The following is a 27,706-nucleotide window of genomic DNA, read 5'->3' as shown; positions in this document are numbered from 1 at the left end:
ATCATCAATGGATGACAAAGATATCATATATTCTTAATGTGGTCAACTCTGAATCTCACATAATAATGGTAATGCAAAAATGGATAATTTACAAATCTTATATCTAGTTTTGTGTTACACAAGGAGATAGTCCTTTATTTGCCTTAAAATGTTTCCAAAAGTTCTTAACAAGAAAATTTTAGACAGGAACCTGGTTTGTGGTTGTGGATGTAATTAATTTTTAATAACTCATAAAATGTATTGTAAAATATTGAATATCATATAAAAGTTAGAAATTGTCTTGAGGCCTTTTTAAAAGACCATCTCTCTTCACGTTAAGTTCTGATCTTTCGAAAAATTCCATAAAGGGACAAGATATATTTCATAGATGAACTAAAATGTGAAATGAGTAGATTAATTTAAAAATGGTTGCTCCTGAAGGATAGACTTGAGTCTCTTATATATTGATTGATTTCAGAAAAAAAATCTACATTACAAACACAGAAGATGAGCTCCTAATTTAATATCAGGTGCTTATTATTATTGTTGTATGTTCCCCACCCCTAGAAGAAGGAAAATGTGATTAGTAAACCTAGAGAGTTTAAGCAGTTCATCCCTATTAAGAGAACATCTGTATTAAATTATACCCTTGACTCAATCTCATATGGAAACATTGAATATTATTTCAATAACTGGAAAAGTACTTGGCTTTATGCCCACCCCTCCTCCCAAAGAATTTTTTCTCTTGACTTCCTTATTTCTGTTAATTACACCACTATTCTTCTAATCATCTAGTCTTGAAGACTTGGCACCATCTTTGACTCTTCCCTGTTCTTCGCCTTTCACATCTAATCAGTCACTAAGTATGATCATTTGTTGGGAATATGGGCAAGGACAATATGTTTCAGACAGAGCAATTGGACTAGATGACCTCAGGGTTCTGTTTCAATTTCAGAATTTTCTAATTCTTACATTCCTTTTTTTGAACTACTTTTCAAAGATGTATTTCTTTCTGTGCAGAGAATATTGTTTTCTTTGGATATTGATGTATTCATGCAGATGATCCCTTTTCAGATAACCCATAAACTTGAAAAATCAAACATTAATTTTTTTAATTGGAAGACAATCATGGTTGCCATATTTCATCATCCATGTGTGTTGGAGAAAGGGGAGGGAAAGAGCAATCATGAGTACTAATGTCTGAGGAGACGTTGTGCCTTAAAATTGTAGTGATGGGAAATATTATAAGCCAGGGTAAATTCTCTGCTTATCCCCTAAAAGATAACTTTGAGTAATGAATTGTCTGTTAACCAGGCTAGAGAGAATAGAATAGAGACCTGGAAGGACTTCATCCTGGGGAAGAGATTGGTCCAAATACATTCAATCATAAATATTTTAGATACATTTTCCCTGAAGGCTCCCTCCAGATATTGGGTGGGCAACAGTACAACATATTTAAGGTAGAAAAACAAAGAACATAATTCTTGATAGGCAACAGGGTTCTAGAGGGTTATGAAGTGGTTCATGATGATTTTTAAAATTTATTTTTACTTACCTGAGGTGAATTTAAAAGTTTATTTCATCAAACACTTCATCACATATTTTGTTTTTAAAATGCCTTTATATAAAATCCCACTCCCCATAATTCTCTTACAAGCATTACCATAGCAAAAAGATACATTTTAGGCATTGTGTTCACTGGGATTGGTGTTCATTTTGGAACAACCTCAAACAAACAAACAAACCGAAACACTGGATGCTCATAATATTTTGGAGTTCAAGGAATAGCAGGTTCACCTTGGGAGTCTATCCCAAGGAGTCTACTAGTATGAGGACCAAAATCACAGTTTCCACCCCACCCCCCTACCCCAGCTTGGGTTATTCAGTCTGAGTTACCCTGTGGCCACAATCATTGAGACCTTGGAGATATTCAGCAATCACATATTATTAAATATACAATCCCTATTCTCAAATATGTAAAGTGAGAAACCTGTCTTTTGTGACCTTTGGGAGTTCAATTATCTTTGATGACTTTCTTCTAGAAATCATCTGAATCCAGCAAGAAGAATGTGGAACATTTAAATAATGGAGGAGTTTACACTGAAGTACTTTTATCTCCTTAATGAAGCAGATAAGTTAAAAAAACAAATCTTGGCAACTAAACATCGGAAAGGTAGGGGGAGGAGGGGAATTCATTAACTGAAAGACAGAACTATATGTTTTATTGATGAGAAAATGCAGCAACTTTCATTTTCGAAGTATAAGATTTTATATAATTTCTTTGAGGAACATACACCACTAAGTTAAAAAAAAAATAAGGATTTTAGGACAAGTAGGTAGCATAATAGATAGTCTTAGGCCTGGAGTCAAGAAGACATGAATTTAAATCAAGCCCCAAATGCTTCCTTATCCACATAACCCTGGGCAACTCACTTAACCTCTGATTGCCTCAGTTTCCATGTCTGCAAAATATAGATAATAATAGCACCTACCTCCCCAAGTCACTGTGAGGATCGAATGAGGTCTGTGAATTGTAAATTGTAAAGGGCTTAGTGTAGTGCCTGGAGCATAGTAAACACCACATAAATGCTACCTATCATTATTATTCCTCACTCACTATGTTTTTAAAAGGAAAAAAATGTCACAAAATAGTTGTAAGCTTTGCTGAAACATTTCAGAATCAAAAAATTTATTAAAAAGCAATGCTGACATTTTGAAGACTAGATAAAGTTCAGACACTTTCTTTTTGGCTGCGTTATCTGGGAGATCACTTGAGTTGTGCATACTTCAAATGTCAAACACATTAGGCAGAATTTCCCATAAACAAGAGCAAAAAGCTCTATTAACCAGTGAGCCTCATAGTTATTTATGCTTTGTTCATTATACCTTTAGTCAAAATCAGATTTATGACCAAGTCAACAAGCCATTATATTCATAGCAATTTTGCATACAGAAAACTTATGTCTATTCTGCTGACACAAATAAGAAGGATTATAGGAGCTAAAGTACAGAAGTGAAATATAGTGGACTTTAATTTTTCATTTAGAGTCTCACATAAACTGTTGGTCTGAATGAATACATTTTAACAGTTCTGTTAGCTAAAAGCAAGGCAGAGGAGCACTGGCAAATTGTCGTACTCTTTAGAATAAAGGTTCTTAACCTGGGATCTATGGGGTTCTTGGATAGATTTCAAAGGATGTAAACTAGGATGGAGGAGAAAAAGATGATTTTTATTTTCACTAACTTTTATCAGAAATTTAGCTTCTTCAATTATAAAAAATAGCTAATAATGTGTGAGGGTCTATAAGCTTCATCAGATTGCCAAAAGGGCCCAAAATAAAGACACACACACACACACACACACATACACACGCACACACACACATAGATATCTATAAACACACACACACACACACACACACATACACTCATACATATTTGTGTAAGACCATACTACGCTTATTTCTACTTGTCATATGTTTCTCTGAAGGCGGACAGCATCTTCTTTCATAAGTCTAAGTTTTTCCATGTTTTTTTAAATCAGCCAACTCATCATTTCCTATACCACAGTAATATTCCAACCTAATCACATCCTGTCTGAGAGATTTTCTGCGAAAGTTTTTCTCCCCAATTTTCTGCATTTTTTTCTATGCTTGGCTACAGCTACATAGGTTTTATTTATATAAGAAAATTTTAATTTAAAATTACAAGACTTGGGTGGCCAGGAGCATATCATTAACTTCCCTAAGTTTCAATGTCTCCATCTGCTCAGTAGAGATGACAGGGCATGGGGCCACTCTTCGAAACTGCTTTGTGAACTTTAGTGTGCTAGTTAGCATGATCCAATTCATTAAGCATCTCTTAAGTGGCTACTCTTTGCTGTTCATTGAACTAAGATATTAAGATATGTAGTTGGAATACAAAAGATAAAATGAAAAATTCCTACCCATTGCAGCACTTGAATTATCCTGTGATATAAGATATAATACACACTTACATTATATATATGTATACATGTAGTGTATAAGTATGTATGTGTTATGCATGTATTGTACAATCATGTGTGTATACATATTGTGTTGAATGTACATATAAATACATATGGAGATATGCAGATGTGTGTACATATACTTATATCTTAATATAAGTTCCTTGATGCTTTATATATATGCACATGTATACATATATACTTGTATCTTAATATAAGCTTCCTGATGAAGTGGTTGTCACCTTCCTTATCATCATAGCTAACATTTAAATACCACTTACTATGTACTATGCTAAGTATTTCACAGATATTATCTCATTTGATCTTCACAACAATGTTGGGAGTTAGGTCCTATCATTATCTCCATTTTACAGGTAAGGAAACTGAGTCAAATAGAAGTTAAATGGATTTCCAAGAGTCACAAAACAAGGAACTACCTGGGGCCAAATTTGAACTTAGGTCTTCCTGATTCCAGGCCTACCATTCCATTAATAATCAGCTGTACCACCTAGTATATATGTGCATATGTATGTACGTACATATTTATCACATATATACCATTTGTGAATATATGCATACACATATAGATATGTGTTTGTATATATGCATATAGAAACACATTTCTACATACACATATCTGCATATATAGCAGCTAGGTATATACTCATACATATAGTTTCTTTATACATATATGTGTGTATAATATCTGCACACATGTATGTACTATAATAAAAAATATGCATATAACATATGCATAATGTATATACTAAAATATACACTATACACCTATCATGTGTATATAAATCCATTGTGTATGCATGTGTATGTATGCACAGTTGTACATGCATGTATAAATGTAAGTCTCTGTATAAACATATATGCATACATATATATTATCAGGTTACTATATATGTACATGTAAATTCACACATCTACATGTATGTGTATGTGCACAGACTACTAATGAATCCGTATATACTATTTGAGTGTGTACACATGAATATATGCACAAATGATATATTTCATGTATATAGATATAGATATATGTGGAAGGAAAGATCAAGTTGTTGTAATGTACCAGGAGATCCCTAAGTGGAAACAGAAGGTAATATTCCTTCTGTAGGCATCTCTACTAGTCAAGACTAAAGGATCAGGTTCATTGTTAGTCTGTAGCAATGCATGCAAGCATTTTACCACCTTTATGAGTTTAGCAAGTGCTTTGGAGAAACATCATTACTCACTGTGTAAGTTGTTACATGCTAACCTTCTGAAACCTTCTGAGTCTTGCCTTCATCTAGTCATAACCTTGGATGCATCATAAGTGTAGAGAAGTGACTCCTCTGTATCTCAGAGAGCACTGGAAAAAGGGAGAAGCAAATATCAATTTAGTTTTAGAGATCAGGAAAGAAACCTGTGAATTGTTTCTGTCTCATCAGAATGCTGTCAAATAGTGCACAAAGAAAGCAAGGAGAGGTAATTGAATCTAAAAGACAAGTACGTTCTGCAGAATGCCATTTGAACTCATACTCCTGATGAATGCAAAGATCATCATAACAGTAGTAGTATTCAAACTTTTAAATGTCTGTGGAACAAACCATCAGATATTCTGACTCCAGTACATCCATCCGTAGAATCTCAAAGCTATTCTTATCCTAAGTACAAAGGAACGTTTGTTTGTTTTGTTTTTTTAATTTTGAGTACAAGGTTGTTATAATGGTAAGACAATAGTCTCTATCAATAGAGATATACTTTCACTGGACACTGCAATGATGGTTGCCTTTTCTATCCCACCATCACCATTTTCTGTTGTAGCTGAGGTATGATAGGGAGTATGTATGAAATGGGAAAGGGAAAGACCTTGCTCAGATGCTTTATTCATCCAGCAGGTCACTGAGCATTTTTCTCTTGGCTAATCCCCCTGAACCACACTCTGCCTCCCTAGTTCCAGAAAGATAAGAAAAATTTCATTTGCATGGCCAAAGGTGTGGAAATACACAGAAACACTAAACATACCTTAGAATATTCTCCTGACTTGAAAGCAACAGGAGTTAGAGAGAACTTAGAAATATGAAAAGGAGTCAAGCAATCTTAAGGATCACATGGTCTCATATCTCATGTATGTTAATCATTCCTTCCAGATTTCAATCACATTGTACCAGTAGACCCATTCAGTATAGAATCACACAGGGCAGTCTAATGGGACCATCTTCCTTTATGTCTGATAAAACAGAGTCTTAATACATATCATCCCTGTATATTGCTGGTACCATGGATTAATAGAGTTTTGTCAGAAATGCAGAAATTTATTCATTATATATCTATACTAGTCTACATGTATACAAGTATTATCAGGAAGATAGGCAACTGGAGTAGGCTACAGTGATGAAATGGGCTTTGATTGACTCATCTGTTATGGGAAACAACTCTTCATTCTGGTACCAGGGTGGCACTTCTATTAGGATTCTAGGATGACCTTGACAATGAACTCTTCCTGACCAGTAAATACTATCAAAGAGTACAGGGTTATATGGTTCTTATTCTAGTTTAGGCTCATACCATGCAAAACACAAAAGTGGTAAAACATGAGATGAGCATGAAGGGAAGCAGCTTAAATTAGTAGTCTATAGGGTTTTCTATTTATTCTAATGGTTGAATCAGCTGGTCAGCCACCCCCTTGGAAGGCCACTCAGAGAAGATATTCTTAATTGATATTCAACCTTGAACTCCTGTCTATAGTCTCCTCCACCTAAAAGAGTTGACTCTCCATTAGAATACAACTTGAGCTACTCCAAGGATCAGCCTGAATGTTCTCTAGCTATACCAGGTAATGGTCCATTGTGGTGATACCATATGAGGAGTAAAATCCAGGAAGAAATGAAAATATAAATAATAATTCAAGTAGAGTGCTAAAGTTATGAGAAGAGTTGACTGAGCTATGGAAATAGAATATGGCCAGCACTTAGCATTTAATAGTTGTTTATTGACTAGAGACAGGATGTTAAATTTATTACATGGACCACAGTATTTGGGAATGGGTTAGAGGAGACAAGTTAGCTTTCTTAACAGGTACCTGGTATAAGAGTTAAATCTCATCAGTTTTTATGCATTCTGTTGCTCTCCAGTCATTTTTCAGTTGTTATCAACTCTGTGTGACCCCATTTGGGGTTTTCTTGGCAGAGATTGGAGTGGTTTGCCATTTCCTTCTCTAACTCATTTTGCAGATAAGGAAACTAAGACAAATAGGGTTAAGTGACTTGCCCAAGGTCACATGGCTAGAAAATATATAAGGCCAGATTTGACCTAAGGAAGATGAGTATTCAAGCCTAGCACTCTATCCACTGTGCCACCTAGCTGTTGGCATCTTTTTTATACTAGAGGTCAATAGATATGTCATGTTACCTTATATCCCATGTCCAATCATGATCTTACTATGACGATATCTGAACATTTTCTTTAGGGCTATAAGGGGAAATATACAGGTGGGAGCGGATGTATGGGAGGCTATATATAAACATTAGAAGATTAGTCAGGCCTGAGTACAAGCATCTTGGTTTTGGTAGGGATGAATCTTTTCTTGGAGGTCCCATACTGGTTGTGCAGTCTATATACTAAATGGGTAGGAATAGCTATTCTGGTGGCTAACCTATAAACAGACATGTCCAAAGCAGAGCTCATCTTTCTGTTCTCCTCCCCTAAAAGCTTCTATTTCTGTTGAGGGCACCGCACTATCTTTTCCATCACCCAGGTTCATCTCAGTCACCCTCTATTATACCTCACTGACCATCCTTATCTGATCACCTGCAGAATCTTTTTTTTAAAGTTTGATTGAAATGGTTTTTAAAAATGAAAGTATTTTATAGATCATTGCCACTGCAAGTAAGTCTCTTGAAATTAAATAATTAAGAAAACCTAATAATACTTGAGCTGAAAGTATATGTGGCATTCCACGTATTAGCACTCACTCCACTACTCTATTTTAAAAAATTACCAGAAATGTATTTTCTCTGTCTCCTGCTCATCCTATTAGAAAATAATTTTAATTGTGTGTAATAACTATGCAAGGTCAAGCATACACAGACACACACACATACACACACAGTTAGAGGTATATGTCTCGTTCTGAACTCTGAATTCATTACCTCTCTGCAGGTTTCATCTTTGTTACTCTGCAGTTATGACTGATCATTGTATTGATCATAATCCCTATAGATTTCAATTTTAATGTATACATGCATAAATATATATATGCACATATGCGTATATATGTATGAATAGTTATTGTTGTTATATACATTATTCTCTTGGTTCTGCTCATTTTATGCTTTATGAGTTTATGAAAGTCTCCAAAATTTTTCCTTTTTATAATATTGATTTTATAGTATAGATTAGTTTTCTGATTCTGCATGCTTTGCTCTGTATCAGTTCATGGATCTTTCCATGATGTTCTGAGATGACCTCTTTTCTCATTTCTTGCAGTATTACAGTATCCCATCACATTCATATACGACAGCTTACTCATCCATTCCTCAACTATAGGGTTTCCCCTTGGTTTTCAGTTATTTGCCACCATTACAAATATTTTTGTACCTATAGAATCTATTCCTTCTTTCTTTGACCTCTTTTGGGTATAGGCCTAGAAGAAATGTAGCTAGGACAAAGGGTACGCATTGTTGAGGAACATTTTGTGTATAATTCTAAATTGCTATCCAGAATAGTTGTACCCATTCAAAAGTCCACCAACATTACATCAGTGTGCCTCAGTTTGTTGAGTCATTGATTTTCCTCCACAATTTGCCACATCTCTCCCTTTCTCTCCACTGACATAACTAGCACCCTTGTTCATGCACTCATTACCTCTCCTAAACTCCTGGCTGCCACCGCTCTCTAATCCCATCCTCATGTCACTCAATTAAACCACCTCCAAAGGTTCCCTTTTGCTGCTAACTGGAATAAAATAAAAACCACTTGGCTTATTTTTTTAAGTAGACAGCTTTTGCATTTTATATTACTCTTATTTCTGATTATATCCTACCTTTAACCAGCAAGCTATCCCTAATACCTCTCAGGAAAGCTCCAAATTCAGTGTCGGAAAGAAGCGGACATTTGATAGGATGTGTAGATCTGGGTAGCCCAAGGTTGATAGTGATCACTTCTTACAATCTCTACCTATTTCCCACTATTAGTTTGTTTTGTGGTCTCTTTAAAGTGCTCAGGTTAGCAACTGCATAAGGAGAATCCCTTCTGAAAGCCATAGACTCTTAGAAAGGCTACAGTAGGCTGGAGTGTGCTGGGAGTATATAGGTCCTTTAATGTCTTCAGCATCTTTGCAAACTGAGGATGTTAGAATTCCATCTTAATACTAGAGAATATTTGTTACCCAATGCCCCAATTATCTCCTTAAGTTGCTGCTGGAGGGTCACTCTTTGGCCTTGCTGACAAACAGAGCTCTTTTTCCCCTTAGCCCTTAGTAGTTGCCAATTGAGTATGGTACTCTATTGATAGAAGTAACTGCACCTCACTAACCTATAAAGTACATGGAGGCTCACAGAGGAAGACCTTCTTGACAAATAGGACTCTTATTATATGAGATGTTTGGGGGAATTACTCAATGGGGAAGCCTTTATACAAAAAAAAATTTTTTTGACCTGGAATTTAAATATTGTCCACTAAGTATAAATAAGCACAGGTCAGAATTAACAGGTAAAACATTTTGGTAAGAAAAATGATAGTTAACATTTCTGTAGTAGCCTAAGTTTTCAAAGCAATTTACATGTATTACCTAATCAGATCCTCATGACTCCTGTGAAATAAGTGCCATTATTATCTCTAATTTGCAGATGAAAAACTTGAGGCTGGCAAAAGTTAAATTACTTACTCAGGGTCACACAGTTTGCAAGTATCTGAGGAAGGATATGAACTCTCATCCCTTTGCCACCAAGTTCAGTTGTTTTTCTAATATGCCACCTAGCTACCTCAATTTAATTCACCTAAACCTCCATTTTTTATATTGACTGGTTACATTCTCTTACAATAATGGATGGAATATTTTAATGCCTACCAAATTATCTTTGATTGTCCCAATTATCTTCTCAAAATCATAATATAGCTTAAAGTATAACAGTTCTAATACTATCCATGGGTGAGTTAGAAATAATAACTATAACACAAATGGGGTCTGATTTTGGAAGGGAATTGTTACCCAAATCATATCTCTTTGGCTCATGTTTGTACCTAACTAGAGTTTCTTCTGAGATTACTAGAATATAACAGGTCAGGTCTTCATAGATTTGGGGTCAGGAATTCAGGGTCTAGGAAATCTCCCAGGACACACAAGTAATAACACCTGCAACTATCAGGTGCCTCTGCCCTAAGGCCACCATGATTGATCCACCCTTAGTTTTACCACACTCGAATTGCATCTTTAATTGACCCTATTTGTCATATGCCTTGTACAAAGTGGTAGCTCTGACCCAAAGAGCCCAAAATAACCAGTTCATCCTTAATTGATCCATCACAGACGAAGCCAATCAATTCATCAGCAATCAATAAAATCTTAGGATGGATTTGTCCTTTATGAGGCTTCGATGATATATCTCAGTAGATCTCTCCAAATCTTCCCAAAAATCTTTCCATTTGGCATTTAAACACCTTCCAAGGAAGAATCAATCACACTACCAAGTAAATGTTTACCGCCCTACAAAAACATCCATTTGAGGAGGTCATTCTCCCGATCATCATACTATAAAATCAACTCTTAACTCTGTTTATTGTACTTACAGATTATTTCTTTTTAAATACTGTGTCCTGCATGAGGGAATACCAATATCATGGTATATGAATGTAATATGATAGAGTTGTATTTTGAGATGATGAATACGAGGAATTCAGAAAAAAAATGGGAAAACTAAAATGGACATTCACAAAATGAAGGAAGCAGAACCAGGAGGGTAATTTTTACAATAATTGCAACAACATAAATTAAAATAATAGGCTCCTCAGCTCTGAATAAATTCAAAAAGCAATCTTGGTTTCAGAGAACAAATGAAAAAAGAAATCTACTCTCTCAGGAGAGAGATTGGAGCCTCAAAGGCACAAAATGTTGCATTTACTGTCAGATTCAGTCACTGTGTCTGCTGGTTTTGCTTAACATTTTTTCTTTCTTATAAGGAGGAAACAGTGGAGAAAAGTTATATATTGAAATAGCTATAGATGAAATACAAAAGGTACTGGTAAAATATTTTAAAAGCATATTAAGAGAGAATACTAATTAGAAGCATATGATTAATGTTGCATAATCCTCTAGAAAAAAATATAATTCAAATGATAGAAAATTATTCAGTATCACTGAATGTGGGAGTTTGACATTTAATAGATAAGGTACTGATTTCTTTTTGTCAAGTACAATAACAGAGATGGATTATTGCTTTCTAATTTTGAAAGTGAATGATAACCATCAGGTAAATTCACAGTATAACATCTTGCCATAATTTAATAAAGATTGTGATTTTTCTTTGCTTCTAATGTCTTCTTGTGCAATTCAAAACATAGTGAATAAATAAAATGATGAGCCAGAGGACATAATTTTCAACCTCCCAAAATGTGATGTGGTAACAATTTGGCTAATAATCATAGACAACATCTGTTTAAATTAAGTTCATACCTAAAGCCAGGTTGCCAAGTATAGTATACAGAGCCTGAATCATGAAAATCAAAGCTTTGAATAGATGTAGAAGTTGCTTCAATTCAGTTAAATTCCCAAATTTCCACAAATATCAATAAATCCAACAAGTATAAAAATACACTTGATCTAATTTGGGGCCATATTTCTCCAATGGATGTTTTAAAACTAATTAGATAGTTGACCTTAGATGATTGAGATTTTCCTGTAAGTCAACTTTTTTTTCTTAAAAAAAAATCACTAAATCAGAATGAGCAATTTGATGAAATCCATGACCTGATCTCTCTGTTCTGATGCCTCTGTAGGCATCTGTAGGTCTCTGTAGAGTTTTCACTTCCAAACTAATTGGCCCTGTTGCCCTCTGAAGAAGAAAGCCCTTATTGCTATATGTTCTGTTATGCATTCAAATACATGTATATTGTTGAAGATAAAATAATTCTTAAGTCCATGTATCCCTTCTTCTCTTCTTCCGTTCTGATTTTGATTCAGATTTAATAAGCAGCAATGTAGGACTTTCTGATATGGACAGTTCAGCAGATCTAGTTCCTCACTGATACCTGGTATTTCATCTCTAAAACTGAGGACCAGAGAATTGGTTTTCACCTAAAGATTCAAATGTTTTTTCATGTGTAGATGGAGATCCACTGCAGCAGCTTTACCAAAACCTGAGGGGATGGAATCAGTTTAAAGTTGTTTTTCCCCAGGAATAATTATAAATTTATCATTCAACAAGCATTTGTTAACATGTTAACAGTCTACTGTTTACTAAGCATAGGCAAGCATTTTTCAAAATTGCCTGGAATCTACAATTAGTCCATTAAACATAACCACCAACAGCTAGGAAGCATCTTCTTATTCAATGATGGATAGATTAAATACTCATTAAATTATCTCTGACTCTCCAAATTAACTTCTTGAAATAATGATGAAACTTAAAAGGCACTTTCAAAACTCTACTCATAGATATAGAAATAGCAAGTACAAGATGCAACTTAGCACCCCAAACTCTGGGCTTACATAGATGGAGTTCAATTCTGGGAGGGGATGATCCCTCAAATCATATCTCTGCTCATTTTTTTAACCCACTCAAAGTTTTCTCTGAAATCCTTACAATATAATTCATGTCTTGGTGTTCATTGATGTGGGGCCAGGGATTTAGGGTCCAGGAAATGTCTTGGGCCATATAAATCATAGCACATGGAATTTCAAGGTAACTCAGTCCTCAAGGCCACCATGATCAGCCCACTTGATTTTCCTTCTGTCTAGTCTGTCTGGATGCTTCTCTGAAAATGACCAACTCTACAAATAACCCCTTTAATCCTAGACCCAGTAAAAAGGGGTAGTTCTAATTCAAAACAACCTGAACCAACTGATTCATCCACAATTAGTGACATGTAAGGATACATTTTCTTCCTCAATGAAGTCTCTACATCTTCAAAGTAAAAACAGCAAAGAAATTCACTTGATAACACACAAAATAACCCCTTTGCATTTCTCTATCACATATAAAGTCATACTTCATTGAGCTTATCTGTCACAGTCAAACACAAATGAAATAAAAAATGATCAAATGCATGCAAAAACATCAGTTGAATTTAGTTTTCATGATATTAAATTGAAGTGGTTTAAAAAATTGAAGTAAACCAAAAAAGTTGCTTTACTGTGCTTCCACCAAGTCAGTGACAGATTGTTACATTCTTCCTTATCTCCATGGTCAGTTTCAGACCTACCCTGAATGACCTTCACTTTTTCTGCTTCTTACACTATACTACCCAGGGCTTCTTAAACTTTTTCCACTTGTGACCCCTTTGTGACCCATAGTTTAAGAAGTGCTATATACACACACAAGTACAGAGAGAGAAAATTTTGTGTTTAAAACTAATTCGTTGTCAACCAATTAATAACTCTATGTTATAGATTATAATACGAATAAAGTTTCCATACCCTCAAATTTGTATCTTTTTACCATAATAGGGATGAAGGGTGAGTTTTTGGTAGGTTGAGATCTCAAAGAAAATACAAATTAATGAGCAAATAAACATTTATCAGGCATCATGCTAAGTGCTGGGAATAAGAATACGAAAGAAAGAAAGAAAGAAAGAAAGAAAGAAAGAAAGAAAGAAAGAAAGAAAGAAAGGAAAGAAAGAAAGAAAGAAAGAAAGAAAGAAAGAAAGAAAGGAAGGAAGGAAGGAAGGAAGGAAGGAAGGAAGGAAGGAAGGAAGGAAGAAAGAAAGAAAGAAAGAAAGAAAGAAAGAAAGAAAGAAAGAAAGAAAGAAAGAAAGAAAGAAAGAAAGGAAGGAAGGAAGGAAGGAAGGAAGGAAGGAAGGAAGGAGGAAGGAAGGAAGGAAGGAAGGAAGAAAGAAAGAAAGAAAGAGAAAGAAAGAAAGAATAAAGGAAAGGAAGGAAGGAAAGGAAGGAAGGAAGGAGGGAGGGAGGAAGAAAAAGAAAGAGAAAGAAAGACCATCCTTGCACTCAGATAGTTTACAAACTAATAGGAATAAACAACATACAAAAGCAAGCTGGAGGGGGAGAGGGCAAGTACCTGTCTCAGAAGCATGATGGAATCCAGTTCAAAGGAGTACGACTGGTAGGAATTTAAGAGATGGTTGGCCTGGGAGTCTTCTTTAAATGTAGGATTTGAGAAGAGATCTTTGCTCTACTCTCCAGCCCGCTAATAAAAGGGGCAGAAGGTACATGAGTACCAAGATTAATGTAGTCTCAAAGAATGATGAGTTTCCTGATGATGAAGTTTCCTAGGGCCATGATGGAATCTAGTCCAGAAGAGTTCAACTGATGGGAAATGAAGAGGTGACTGACTGAGGAGCCCATTTTAAGTTGAGGCATTGAGAAGAAATAAGTGAATCCTCACTAACCCCATCCACTACCAGGGACAAATTCTGCTAAGCCCCTTTTTTCATCCCAAAGATAAGAATGGTTCTTAGATTTTTTTTTTAATACAATAACACTTTAAAATGAACCATTAAAAACAATTCTTAACTTTGGCCCTATAAAAGTCCTGGATTTGGCCCACAGGTCTAGTTTGCACTGGACTAACAATAATGTGACCACCTGGAGAGCTAGGATCAAACAATAGAAGACCATTCATTCTCCCAGAACCACAGAAAGGTTTGTACTCTGTTCAACAGGGTGAAGTTTCATAACCACTAAGGTGACTATAACTCCCTAAATTTTATCCTTATCTTTGAATAGGTATCACATTAGGGGATAACAGTACCGCCTGATGGCTAAATTTGCTACAAGGCAAGGAAGAAGCAGGGATCAGTCACTAGGAAGTAACAGTGATGTTCAAAATGCACCATTTAAATATGTATTTTTTAAGTTAAAAAAGGAGAGAGAACATTTATTTTCAAATGGAAGGGATGGAAAGGGATTTGGCAGAGATTACAGGGAATCTGGTGGTGAGGAGAATAGATTAATGAATAAATTTTTCATTAGCACTATTCTTAGAGCTAAAGTATGCATACTTTCCTTTAAACATGGTTATTTCTTTGTATTCTTTCACACCCAGGAAGGTAAATCTTACTTGGTTGAATATGCATTTTGAGTCCCCTAATTTAGCATGGCTACAGGCAGTGGCCTGGTGATTCTCAGCTGTATGATGCCAGAAAGGAAGTACTTACTTATAGTAAGACACGACCCAAAAGAACCCTCTTCCTTTGACTTTGAGAAGTTCCAAACATGAGAAGAAATAGAGTCTAAAATATTTTAATGAACTATATATATTTGCTCTAAGAAAGTAGCTTCTTAAACTCTTTCATCTGTCTCTTTTAGTCCTGACTAAATTTCAAGAACATTATGATTGCTACCTTAAAAAAAGTAATAGAGAAAAATTGCTGTCAATTCAGCATATGAAATGGCAGATATAAGAAGCTCCACTTAGCACTGAAAGTTCAATGTGAAGGTAACAACTCAGGTGAACTTTTCAGCACTAGCACAGATATTACAGCAAGCAGGAACAGTGCTATTTTGGAGGGTAGGATGCACCTTTATGAATTGTTGCATCTGAATGTCTCCCATTAGGAACACCTGAGAATGACAAGACAGCACACAGAATGAATTTTCACCCAGTTCGCTAGTTCCAGCAAAAATGTTATACAAAATATTCCAGTGCATGATCAGCAATGTGTAGATTAGTTGTTATTTGATTCCTTCAATACTGGAAATGATTGATGAAGGATTTTTTAACAGCAGGACATTATATGCTACAAGCACGGTGACATCATTCAATGTCTCATATCCTGATGGATTTCATTTCATTTTTCAGAACATTAGATGTCAAGGACAAGAAAATCAGAGGGGCGGAGCCAAGATGGCGGAGTGAAAGCAACGACTCACCTAAGCTCCTGGACAAACTCTTCTGGATATCTCTGAAAGGAGACTCTGACCAGACTTTGGAGGTGTAGAATCCAGTGGGTGACAGACTTTGACAGATTCGGAGCCCAGGTTGCACTGGAAGGTCCACAGGAAGGATCTGTTCCGTGGGGGTAAGCCCCCAGCGCACAGCGCAGCACGGTCAGCGCAGCAGGGCGGAAGGGACCTGAGAAGCCCGAGAGTGGCAGGCGAAACCAGCGGAGCAGGAGACAGGCCAAACCGAGCCGGTGAGAGCCGCTGAGCGCCAGATATCAGCGCAGCAGCCCTTGAAACCTTCAGCCTGAAGACTAAACTTCGGTAAGTCACCTACTGGAACTTCCGGGAGCTAGGATGGCGGAGTGACCAGTAAATGCTCTCTCCTCCCCCCTGATGACCGTGAAAGAACCATAAAATTCTTCCCCAGATAAATCCTGGATCAGCGGGAACAGCAGAAGGGGGCAAATAGTCTCATAACACCAGAGGCTAGAAAAATAGCAAAGGGGGATTCTTCCTACTGTGGCGGAGGCGATCTGGAAGGACAGATGACCCAGGGCAGAGAAAATTCGCACTGAGACCCAGGCAAGCCTCAGAGCTGGGAGACAAGTCCCAGGAGGGACGGGAACATGCATTAGCTTCTAGGCGGGCCCCAGCGCTCCAGGGGAAAAGGGAAGACAATAGGGAAGCTGGGATCACCATCCCCTGACCTTGCCTTTGCCTCAGGTCAGCTGAGGAGATCTCCTGAGACCAGACCAGCCCTCCCACACACCTAACAAGCTAACCCCAGGGTTGATCTGGGAAACAAAAAACAAAAGCCTGCTTTTAGCCTTGACACACATCAGCTCAACTTAAAGATCTGTACCTTCTGACTGAAAGAACCAGAAGCTACAACACTCAGCCAACATCATGAATCGGAAAAAGCAGACGAAAAGTGAAAAAACCATAGAATCTTTCTATGGGGATAAGGACCAAAACACAAACACCAAAGAGGTCAGAGCTGAGACTGTACTTCCATCTGAAACCTCAGATGGGCCTATGAATTTCTCGCAAGCACAACTAGATTACCTGGAACATCTGAAGAAGGATATAAAAGAAAAACTGGCCAATGGTTTTAAAATTATAAAAAAAGAATTCACTGATGAGAACATCACTCTGAAAAGGAAAATTGAACAAATGGAAAAGGAAGTTCAAAAATTAACTGGAGAGAATAATTCCCTAAAAGGAAGAGTTAATCAAACAGAAAAGGAAACCCAAAACCTAACTGGGAAAATTGGTCGAATGGAAAAAGAAGTACAAAAATTAAATGGAGAAAATAGCTCCTTAAAGGGAAAAATTGGTCACATGGAAAAGGAGATGCAAAAGCTAACTGAAGAAAACAATACGATGAAGATTAGAATTGGGCAAGTAGAAACTAATGACTCAATGAGGCAACAAGAATCAGTCAAACAAAATCTAAAGAATGAAAAGATAGAAGAAAATGTAAAATATTTAATTGGAAAAACAACTGACCTGGAAAATAGATCCAGGAGAGATAATTTAAGAATTATTGGCCTGCCAGAAACCCATGATGAAGAAAAGAGTCTGGACAATATCTTCCAGGAAATCATCAAGGAAAACTGCCCAGAAGTACTAGACTCAGAGGGCAAAATAGTCATCGAAAGAATCCACCGTTCCCCTCCTGAAAGGGATCCCAAACTCAAAACCCCAAGAAATATAGTTGCCAAATTCCAGAGCTATCAAGTGAAGGAGAAAATACTACAAGCAGCTAGAAAGAAACAATTCAAATATCAAGGACACACAGTCAGGATCACACAGGACCTTGCAGCTTCTACATTAAAAGACTGAAAGAATTGGAACCCAATATTCCATAAGGCAAAGGAGTTGGGACTTCAACCAAGGATCAACTACCCAGCAAAGTTCAGCATAACATTTCAGGCAAGGAGAAAGTCATTCAACGAAATAAGGGATTTCCAGAGCTTCCTGACCAAAACACCAGAACTCAATAGACAATTTGATCTTCAAATGCAGGTCTCCAGAGAATCATAAAAAGGTAAACAGAGGGGAAAAAACAAAAACAAAAACTTGCTACTCAATTAGGGCAAACTGTTTACCTCCCTATAAGGGAAGATGATACCTGTTAATCTTGAGAACTGTGCAGCTATTATGATAAAAGGGATATATGTAGAGGGAACGGGTATAAAGTAAATGATGTCATGTCAAAAATATGATTTAAGTATGAGAAGGGATTGTAATAGGAGGTGTGAAAAGGGGGAAGCAGAAAATGGCAAATTATATCACAGGAAGAAGTACAAAACTATAGTAGAGGGAAGGAGGGGAGGAGATGAGCATTGTTGGAGAGGTACTCTCATCTGATTTATTCAAAGGAGGGAACAATAATCTTAAGTAGATAACCCTAACTAGCTCTATAGGTAGTAGGAGGGGAAGGGGGAAGAAAGGGGAGGGTGGCTAAAAGGGAGGAAAGAAGCAATAAGAGTAAAGGGGAGTAAAAAGGAGGGGGGCTAAAAGAAGGAGGGGAAGGCTGCAGGAGGAGGGGGAGAAAAGTGAATACTATTGAGGAGGGGAAGGGAGACGGGAGAGCTAAAAGCACAGATGGTGGGAAAGAGGTTGGAGGGAAATACACAGATTGTAATCATAACTGTGAATGTGAATGGAATGAACTCTCCCATAAAACAGAGATGGATAGCAGAATGGATTAAAAGCCATAATCCAACAATATGCTGCTTACAAGAAACACATTTGAAATGGGGGGATACACATAGGATAAAGGTCAAAGGATGGAGCAGAATATATTGTGCTTCAGCTCATGTAAGAAAGGCAGGAGTAGCAATCCTAATCTCAGACAAAGCGAAAGCAGAAATAGATCTAATCAAAAGGGATAAGGATGGAAACTATATCCTGCTAAAAGGCACCATAGACAATGAAGCAATATCATTACTAAACATGTATGCTCCAAGTGGTATAGCATCCAGATTCTTAGAGGAGAGGTTGGGGGAGTTGAAGGAAGTAATTGATAGCAAAACTATACTAGTGGGGGACCTCAACCTCCCCCTCTCTGAACTCGATAAATCCAACCTCAAAATAAACAAGAAAGAGGTTAAGGAGGTAAATAAAACTCTGGATAAGGTAGATATGATAGATCTTTGGAGAAAATTAAATGGGAATAGAAAGGAATATACCTTTTTCTCAGCGGTACATGGAACATTTACAAAAACTGACCACGTACTAGGACATAAAAATCTCACAATCCAGTGCAGAAAGGTAGAGATAATCAATGCATCCTTTTCAGATCATAATGCATTAAAAATTACATGTAATAAAAGGCCATGGAAAGAGAAACCAAAAATCAATTGGAAACTAAATAATCTAATTCTAAAGAAGGGTTGGGTTAAAGAAGAAATCATAGAAACAATCAACAATTTCATTCAAGAGAATGACAATAGTGAGACAACATACCAAAACTTATGGGATACTGCAAAAGCAGTTATTAGGGGAAGTTTTATATCTTTGAATGCTTACATAAATAAAATAGAGAAAGAGGAGATCAATGACTTAGGCTTGCAGTTGAAAAAGCTAGAAAAAGAACAAATTGAAAATCCCCAAGTAAATACCAAATTAGAAATACTGAAAACCAAAGGAGAGATTAGTAAAATTGAAATTAAGAAAACTATTGAATTAATAAATAAAACCAATAGTTGGTTTTATGAAAAAACTAATAAAATTGATAAACCGTTGGTCAATCTGATTAAAAAAAAGAAAGAAGAAAACCAAATTATTAATATTAAAAATGAAAGGGGTGAACTCACCTCCAATGAGGAGGAAATTTAAACAATAATGAGAAACTACTTTGCCCAACTTTATGCCCACAAATTCGATAATCTAAACGAGATGGATGAATATTTTAAAAAATACAAATTGCCCAGATTAACAGAAGAGGAAGTTGAATACTTAAACAACCCCATCTCAGAAAAAGAAATTGAACAAGCCATCAATGAACTCCCTAGGAAAAAATCTCCAGGGCCAGATGGATTCACAAGTGAATTCTATCAAACATTTAAAGAACAGTTAATTCCAATTCTACATACACTATTTTTGAAAATTGGGGAAGAAGGCATCCTCCCAAATTCTTTCTATGATACAAATATGGTTTTGATACCCAAACCAGGAAGAGACAAAACAGAGAAAGAAAATTATAGACCAATTTCCCTAATGAATATAGATGCAAAAATTTTAAATAAGATTTTAGCAAAACGAATACAGCACCTTATCACGAGATTAATACATTATGATCAGGTAGGATTCATACCAGGATTACAGGGCTGGTTCAATATTAGGAAAACTATTAGCATTATTGATCACATCAACAACAAAGCTAACAAAAACCACATGATTATCTCAGTAGATGCAGAAAAAGCTTTTGACAAAATACAACACCCATTCCTACTAAAAACACTGGAGAACGTAGGAATAAAGGGAACTTTCCATAAAATAATAAGCAGTATCTATCTAAAACCTTCAGCAAGCATTATATGCAATGGGGATAAGCTAGATGCATTCCCAATAAGATCAGGGGTGAAACAAGGTTGTCCATTATCACCACTATTATTCAATATGGTACTAGAAATGTTAGCTGTAGCAATTAGACAAGATAAAGATATTCAAGGAATAAGAATAGCCAAAGAAGAAACTAAGTTATCACTCTTTGCAGATGATATGATGATTTACCTAGAGAATCCCAGAGATTCAAGTAAAAAATTACTTGAATTAATAAACAACTTTGGCAAAGTTGCAGGTTACAAAGTAAACCCACACAAATCTTCTGCATTCCTATATATTAGCAACAAAGTCCAACAGCAAGAGATAGAAAGAGAAATCCCATTTAAAGCTAGGGTAGACAGTATAAAATCCTTAGGAGTCTACCTGCCAAAAGAAACCCAGGGATTATATGAACACAATTACAAGACACTTTTTGCACAAATAAAGTCAGATTCAAGTAAGTGGAAAAGCATTAGTTGCTCATGGGTAGGCCATGCTAATATAATAAAAATGACAATCCTACCCAAATTAATATACTTATTTAGTGCCATACCAGTTAAACTATCAGACAATTATTTTCTAGAGCCGGATAAAATAATATCAAAATTCATTTGGAAAAACAAAAGGTCCAGAATATCAAAGGGACTAATGAAAAGAAATGCTTGAGAAGGTGGCCTAGCGCTACCAGACCTCAAACTGTACTATAAAGCAGCAATTATCAAAACCACTTGGTATTGGCTAAGAAACAGAGAGGTAGACAAGTGGAACAGACTTGGCACTCAAGATGCAGTAGGCAAGGAATATAGCAACCTTCTGTTTGATAAACCCAAGGACCCCAGCTTCTGGGATAAGAACTCATTGTTTGACAAAAATTGCTGGGAAAACTGGATAACAGTGTGGCGGAAATTAGGCATAGACCCATACCTGACACTGTACACAAGAATGAAGTCCAAATGGGTACATGATTTAGGTATAAAGATTGATACCATGAATAAACTGGAGAAGCAAGGAATAGTGTATTTATCAGATCTATGGAGAAGGGAAGAATTCTTTACTAAAGGAGAGATAGAAAGCATTATGAAATGCAAAATGGATAACTTTGATTACATTAAACTGAGAAGTTTTTGCACAACCAAACCCAATGCAACCAAAATCCGGAGGGATATAGTAAATTGGGAAAGAATTTTTACAGCTAAGCTCAGGGATAAAGGCCTCATTTCTAGAATATATAGAGAACTGACCCAAATGTATAATCATACAAGTCATTCCCCAATTGATAAATGGTCAAAGGATATGAACAGGCAATTTTCGGAGGAAGAAATTAAAGATATCTATAATCATATGAAAAAATGCTCTAAATCACTATTGATTAGAGAGATGCAATTCAAAACAACTCTGAGGTACCACATCACACCTATAAGATTGGCAAACATGACAGAACAAGAAAATGATAAATGCTGGAGAGGATGTGGGAGAGTTGGAACACTAATTCATTGTTGGTGGAGCTGCGAGCACATCCAGCCATTCTGGAGAGAAATTTCGAACTATGCCCAAAGGGCTACAAAAATGTGCATACCCTTTGACCCAGCAATATCGCTACTAGGACTATATCCCCAAGAGATCATAAAAATGGGAAAGGGTCCCACATGTACAAAAATATTTATAGCAGCACTCTATGTAGTTGCCAAAAACTGGAAGTCAAGGGGATGTCCATCAATTGGGGAATGGCTGAATAAATTATGGTATATGAATGTAATGGAGTACTATTGTGCCATAAGAAATGATGAACAAGAAGACTTCAGAGAGGCCTGGAAGGACTTATATGACCTGATGCTGAGTGAAAGGAGCAGAACCAGGAGAACTTTGTGCACAGCAACGACCACAGTGTGCGAGAGTTTTTTCTGGTAGACTTGGATTTTTGTAGTAACGCAAAAACTTCTTATAAAAAAAAAAAATCCCAAAGGTGGTTCTCAAGGTAAAATGCCTTCCACACTCAGAGAAAGAAATATGGAAGTCACTCACAAAATGTAGCAGATCATGTTTGTGTATGTGTATGTGTTTGTGTATCATGTTCTGATTTGTTATACGATTTCTTTCATTTATTTTATTCTGACTACATAGCATGACTATAGTGAAAATATACTCAATAGGAAAGTATATGTAGAATCTATACAGAATTGTATGCAGTCGTGGGGAGGGAGGGGGGTAGTGGGGGGTAGGTGGGGGGGGATAAAATCTCAATTGTATGGCAGTGATTGTTAAACATTAAAAAATAAAAAAAAAGAAGAAAAGAAAAAAAATAAAAAAAGAAAAAAGAAAATCAGAAATTGTTTTTTGGCTTTGTCTTCCTAATTTTCTTGAAGTGAGCCACAGGCCTTCCATGGAGGTTCTGAGGTATGATCTTAGTATCTTCCTGGGCACAGATGGGTAACTTTTACAAGCTTAGTTAAGGAATTCTGGTGACATCTGGTTACTAGGTAGGCTTTTTCAAGGGCAAAAGACCATTACAAGTTGTCCAATCCTTGTTTCCCACAGATGTAACCAGAAAAGAACATTAAGAGTCCTTCTCAAGACAAATCTGTCTTTTGGATGAACTTTTCTCCCCCTTCCTCCTCTCCCACCACAGTAATTCCATGAGAACCATTTGACATTTGTTTTGGAGTGAATATATTTCTTTCAACTCCCGTCATGTTCCTCATAGCTCACATCACAACCATTAAGGTGTCCCCTTGTGATTTATTTATCAATACTGGAAGAGCAAAAAGAAACTAGTAACGTTATCCTACAATCCTACAACTATACCCACATTTCTGTGTGCCACTCCCTCGTATAATGGAAACGATTCCCTTCCCTTGGAAATTGTGCCAAAAAATTTGAATCATTTTTTCTATAATTACTTCAGAAACTGCTAGTGTTTCCCAGAATTTGAAAGATACTATAAGAAGCACAGGGAATAACAGGTAAGACTCCCTTTTCTCAAGATAAATGGTTCTGGAGATTTCAGTGCCATAATCCTTAAAATCTAGGGTAAATTCCTTGGCCTAGCAATACCACTTCTAGGTCTGTATCCCAAAGAGATCATAAAAATGGGAAAAGGACCCCCATGTACAAAAGTATTTATAGCAAGCTCTTTTTGTGGTGGCACATTTGTGGGCCTCAGTTTCCTCATCTGGAAAATTTAATTCAATTCAAAATGTATTTTATTGAGTTCCTCATATAATAGAGACTGCTAAGGAAACAAAAACAAAAATGAGGGAGTTGAAGTAGATGCCTCTATGTTTCCTTTCAATTCTTAAATTCTATTTTCCTTATTATGATTATCCTAGAGAAAAAAGTCTTTAGAAATTATAAAACAATTTAAAAAATCCTGGTAGCTGCTTCTCTCTTCGGGACAAACTTCATCCCAGGCAGTCACCTACTCTTTAGGCAGAACAAAATGGCTACTCTTAAAGAAAAACTGATTGTTCCAGTTGCAGAAGAGGATGCAGCAGCCCCAAACAATAAGATTACTGTTGTGGGCGTTGGACAAGTTGGTATGGCCTGTGCTATCAGCATACTTGCAAAGAGTCTTGCTGATGAACTTGCCCTTGTTGATGTTTTGGAAGACAAACTCAAAGGAGAAATGATGGATCTACAGCATGGGAGCTTGTTTCTTCAAACTCCTAAAATTGTGGCTGATAAAGATTACTCTGTCACTGCTGGTTCCAAGATTGTTGTAGTCACTGCCGGAGTCAGCCAGCAAGAGGGAGAGAGTGGCCTCAATCTGGTACAAAGGAATGTGAATGTCTTCAAGTTTATTATCCCCCAGATTGTAAAGTATAGCCCAGACTGTATCATAATTGTGGTTTCCAACCCAGTGGATATCCTTACATATGTCACCTGGAAACTGAGTGGCCTGCCAAAGCACTGGGTGATTGGGAGTGGATGCAATCTGGATTCTGCTAGATTCCGCTATCTTATGTCTGAAAAACTTGGCATCCATCCAAGCAGCTGCCATGCCTGGATCTTTGGAGAGCATGGAGACTCAAGTGTGGCTGTATGGAGTGGAGTGAATGTGGCAGGTGTTTCCCTCCAAGACCTGAATCCAGAAATGGGAACTGACAATGACAGTGAAAACTGGAAGGAGGTTCATAAGCTGGTGATTGAAAGTGCCTACGAGGTGATCAAACTCAAAGGATACACTAACTGGGCTATTGGACTAAGTGTTGCTGATCTTATTGAGACCATGTTAAAAAATCTCTCCAAGATTCATCCTGTATCCACTATGGTGAAGGGGATGTATGGCATGGAGAATGAAGTCTTCCTTAGCCTTCCATGCATTCTGAATGCCCGAGGACTGACCAGCGTTATCAACCAGAAGCTGAAAGATCATGAGGTAGCTCAACTCAAGAAGAGTGCAGATACCTTGTGGGACATCCAAAAAGACCTGAAAGACCTGTAATATTCTGTAGAAACTCAACATGATATGAATCGCTGTGCCTACTTAGTAATTAGCCATCTTGATGGATAGAATTTTTTTGTTGAATTCAACTCTGGCCACAGCATCAAAGTACATGATTAAAAGGCTTGTTGTATGAACCTATGAACCAATAAATATACTACTGAAGTGTGAAAAAAAAAATCCTCAGATTAAAATGCCTGCATACAGCTTTCCATTAGTGTAAAAACCTCTACAAATCTGTAGATTCAAAATTAGAAACAGAAAAGACCTATTAGGTAAAAAATTAATTTGCTTGTCAGGACAGGATAATTCATCCATGAACAGAAATGAAGCCTTGCATTTTCAGCATCATTACAAAATACATTAAAGAAACCCTAATGGCTTGATTGGCATTTTGGAGAATGATTTTAAGATTTTCAAAAAGAAAGAGTCTTTTGGGTCTTATCACAATGACAAGTGATTTAGTTTCTTTCATATCCCAAATGAAAGTTACACTTGCTATATTTCACAAATTATTATCTTTTTAAGCTGAAAATTTTAGATACTTCCCTATTTCACCACTCCTTAAAATACATGCTCACGCTCCCCGCCCCCCAGAAAAATGAAAAGAAGTATCAACATTACTGAAGTGAACTTGGCTCTTTTCATTGTAAGGAAGAAATGGGCCACTTAGGTAGAGAGAGAAAAGGGGGTTTCTTTATATTCTTAGTCCTCCCAACTCTCTCCTGTAATAGATGTAAACCTGCTGCTGCTGAATGAGAGGAAGGATCCTCTCTATCACTTACCCAAAGTCTACATATATACCTCACAACAGTCCAGGATTCCCATCTCCTGTCCTGACCCTCCCCACTCATCCTATCACAATGGAGAATATAATGAAGTCAGAGAATGTGTTTATATCATCTCTCAAACAGCATTTCTCCTCCAGCTTGGGGAAAGATGCTGAACACTGTTCTTCTGGCTTAAGCCTCCAGCTAATACAATGGGGGTTTGGACTCAGTCATTAAGCACTTATTAAACCATTGATTATTCGGTACCAGGCACTGTGATAAGTGCTGGGGGATAGTACAAGAGGCAAAAAGACGTTACCTTTTGTAGCTCAGGAAGCTCACATTCTAATGGGGAAAACTGCTTGCAATCAGTTATGTACCTAGAAGATACGTATAGTGTAAGTGAGAGGTAGCCTCAGAGGGAAGATTCTCCTTTCTGAGTACAGGAAATACCAATTTGGAAAACAAAATCACAGGGGAAGGAGGAGCTGGCTACACTATCAGTACACCTATGGTAAACAAGTATGTTATCTTTTGTTTATTCCCCTCTGACTTTTGGGGAAAATGTTAGCAAAACTGAAGGGGAAGTGATTGCTGCTTTGGAGATTTCAAACTCTGTCAGAAAGATTACACATTCCATATGCTGGTAGGAACACTAAAGAATTGGAGAAGCAATTTTTTTAACATTCTGTAACAGCATTAAAGTTGAAAAACTTTTGGATAAGTATCTCAAAGCATCATAACTCATATCACAAAATGTCCCTATTTATAAACCTGGAAGAAAATAAAAAGTTGTGCCTCGGATAATCCTTCTATGTATTGCTTTTGTGCTAAAGACAAGATAAGTTACACAGAACAGAACAGGTCCATTTTCGTCTCCCCAAAACTATCTTCCTCAGCACTTTGAGACAGCATGCAATAGTAAATTGAAATAAAATTGAGTTGGTCTTTCTCCCACTAATCAGGAATAGAAAATGCCTAAAGCTTTAGTCTCACAGTAAAGTTAGTTTGGGTGACACATTGATGAGCAGGCTTTCAGAGGAAAAAAAAATCTGCTGGTAAAGTTTATTTCCTAGGCAATTTCCTTAAGAGCTGTTCAAAAGAAGTGAATACCCCAAACTCAACATCAACAGCATCTGAAATGCATTTTGAGTCAGAGCTATTTGAAAATTCTACTCCAGACCCCTTGCAGACATTTGAACAAAACAAATTGCAGCTGTCCCAAACTTCCCTTGGATCTTTGGGCCTTCTCTACATTCAGAAATAAAAGAAATAGCTATGGAGAGAACACCCTATGGAAACTGAGTGACCTTCTACAACGATACTGAAAAAGCAAAATGTTGTTCTTATTATATAGCCACTGAGTTCTTATAAGCATTTTCTTTATTTTGCTTTCTACTCATTCCTCTCCACTGCTTTCTTCTCCTCAGCATAATAACAGGTTCAGGTCTCCTCCTATGCAAAAAATTAGACTAGGTATTTTCCTCTCTCTCTCTTTCATCCTTCACTGACAGACTCCCATTTAGAGTAGTTTGCATTCACTGCCTCTCTCTATATCCTTACTTCTCAGTTCCTTGCAATCTGACTTCCAACCCTACTACTTTTGCTGAAACTGCTCCTTCTCAAGGTTAATCATTTTTCTTTTTCATCAAATCCAGTATCTCATATTCAGTTCTCATACTCCTTGTCTCTTCTGCAGAATATAACTGTCCTACCCCTCCACTGCTCTCTCTTCCCTTGGCTTACATGGTGCCATTTACTTCTGAGATTCTTCTGCCACCATTCTGATTTTTTTGTAGTCAGTAAAAGTTGATTTTGTCTACCTTTATCTAACCTGCTCATAGTATTGAAAATTAAATGGGGTCTCCTTACCCTAGATCAGAGCACTTATAAAAGACTTTCTCTTACTTTGTCAACCTAAATATAAA

General features: G+C 36.7%; 1 pseudogene; it reads left to right on the top strand.

Moving 5' to 3' along the window:
* Window positions 1–23,949: 23,949 nt before the first annotated feature.
* On the top strand, window positions 23,950–25,156 carry LOC140498410 (L-lactate dehydrogenase B chain pseudogene; annotated as a pseudogene).
* The last annotated feature ends 2,550 nt before the right edge of the window (window positions 25,157–27,706 follow it).

Source organism: Notamacropus eugenii, chromosome 4, assembly GCF_028372415.1.
Source record: "Notamacropus eugenii isolate mMacEug1 chromosome 4, mMacEug1.pri_v2, whole genome shotgun sequence".
NCBI classification, from domain to species: domain Eukaryota; kingdom Metazoa; phylum Chordata; class Mammalia; order Diprotodontia; family Macropodidae; genus Notamacropus; species Notamacropus eugenii.
Note: the sequence above shows the minus strand (reverse complement) of the source record. Positions and strands in the feature narration are given on the sequence as shown.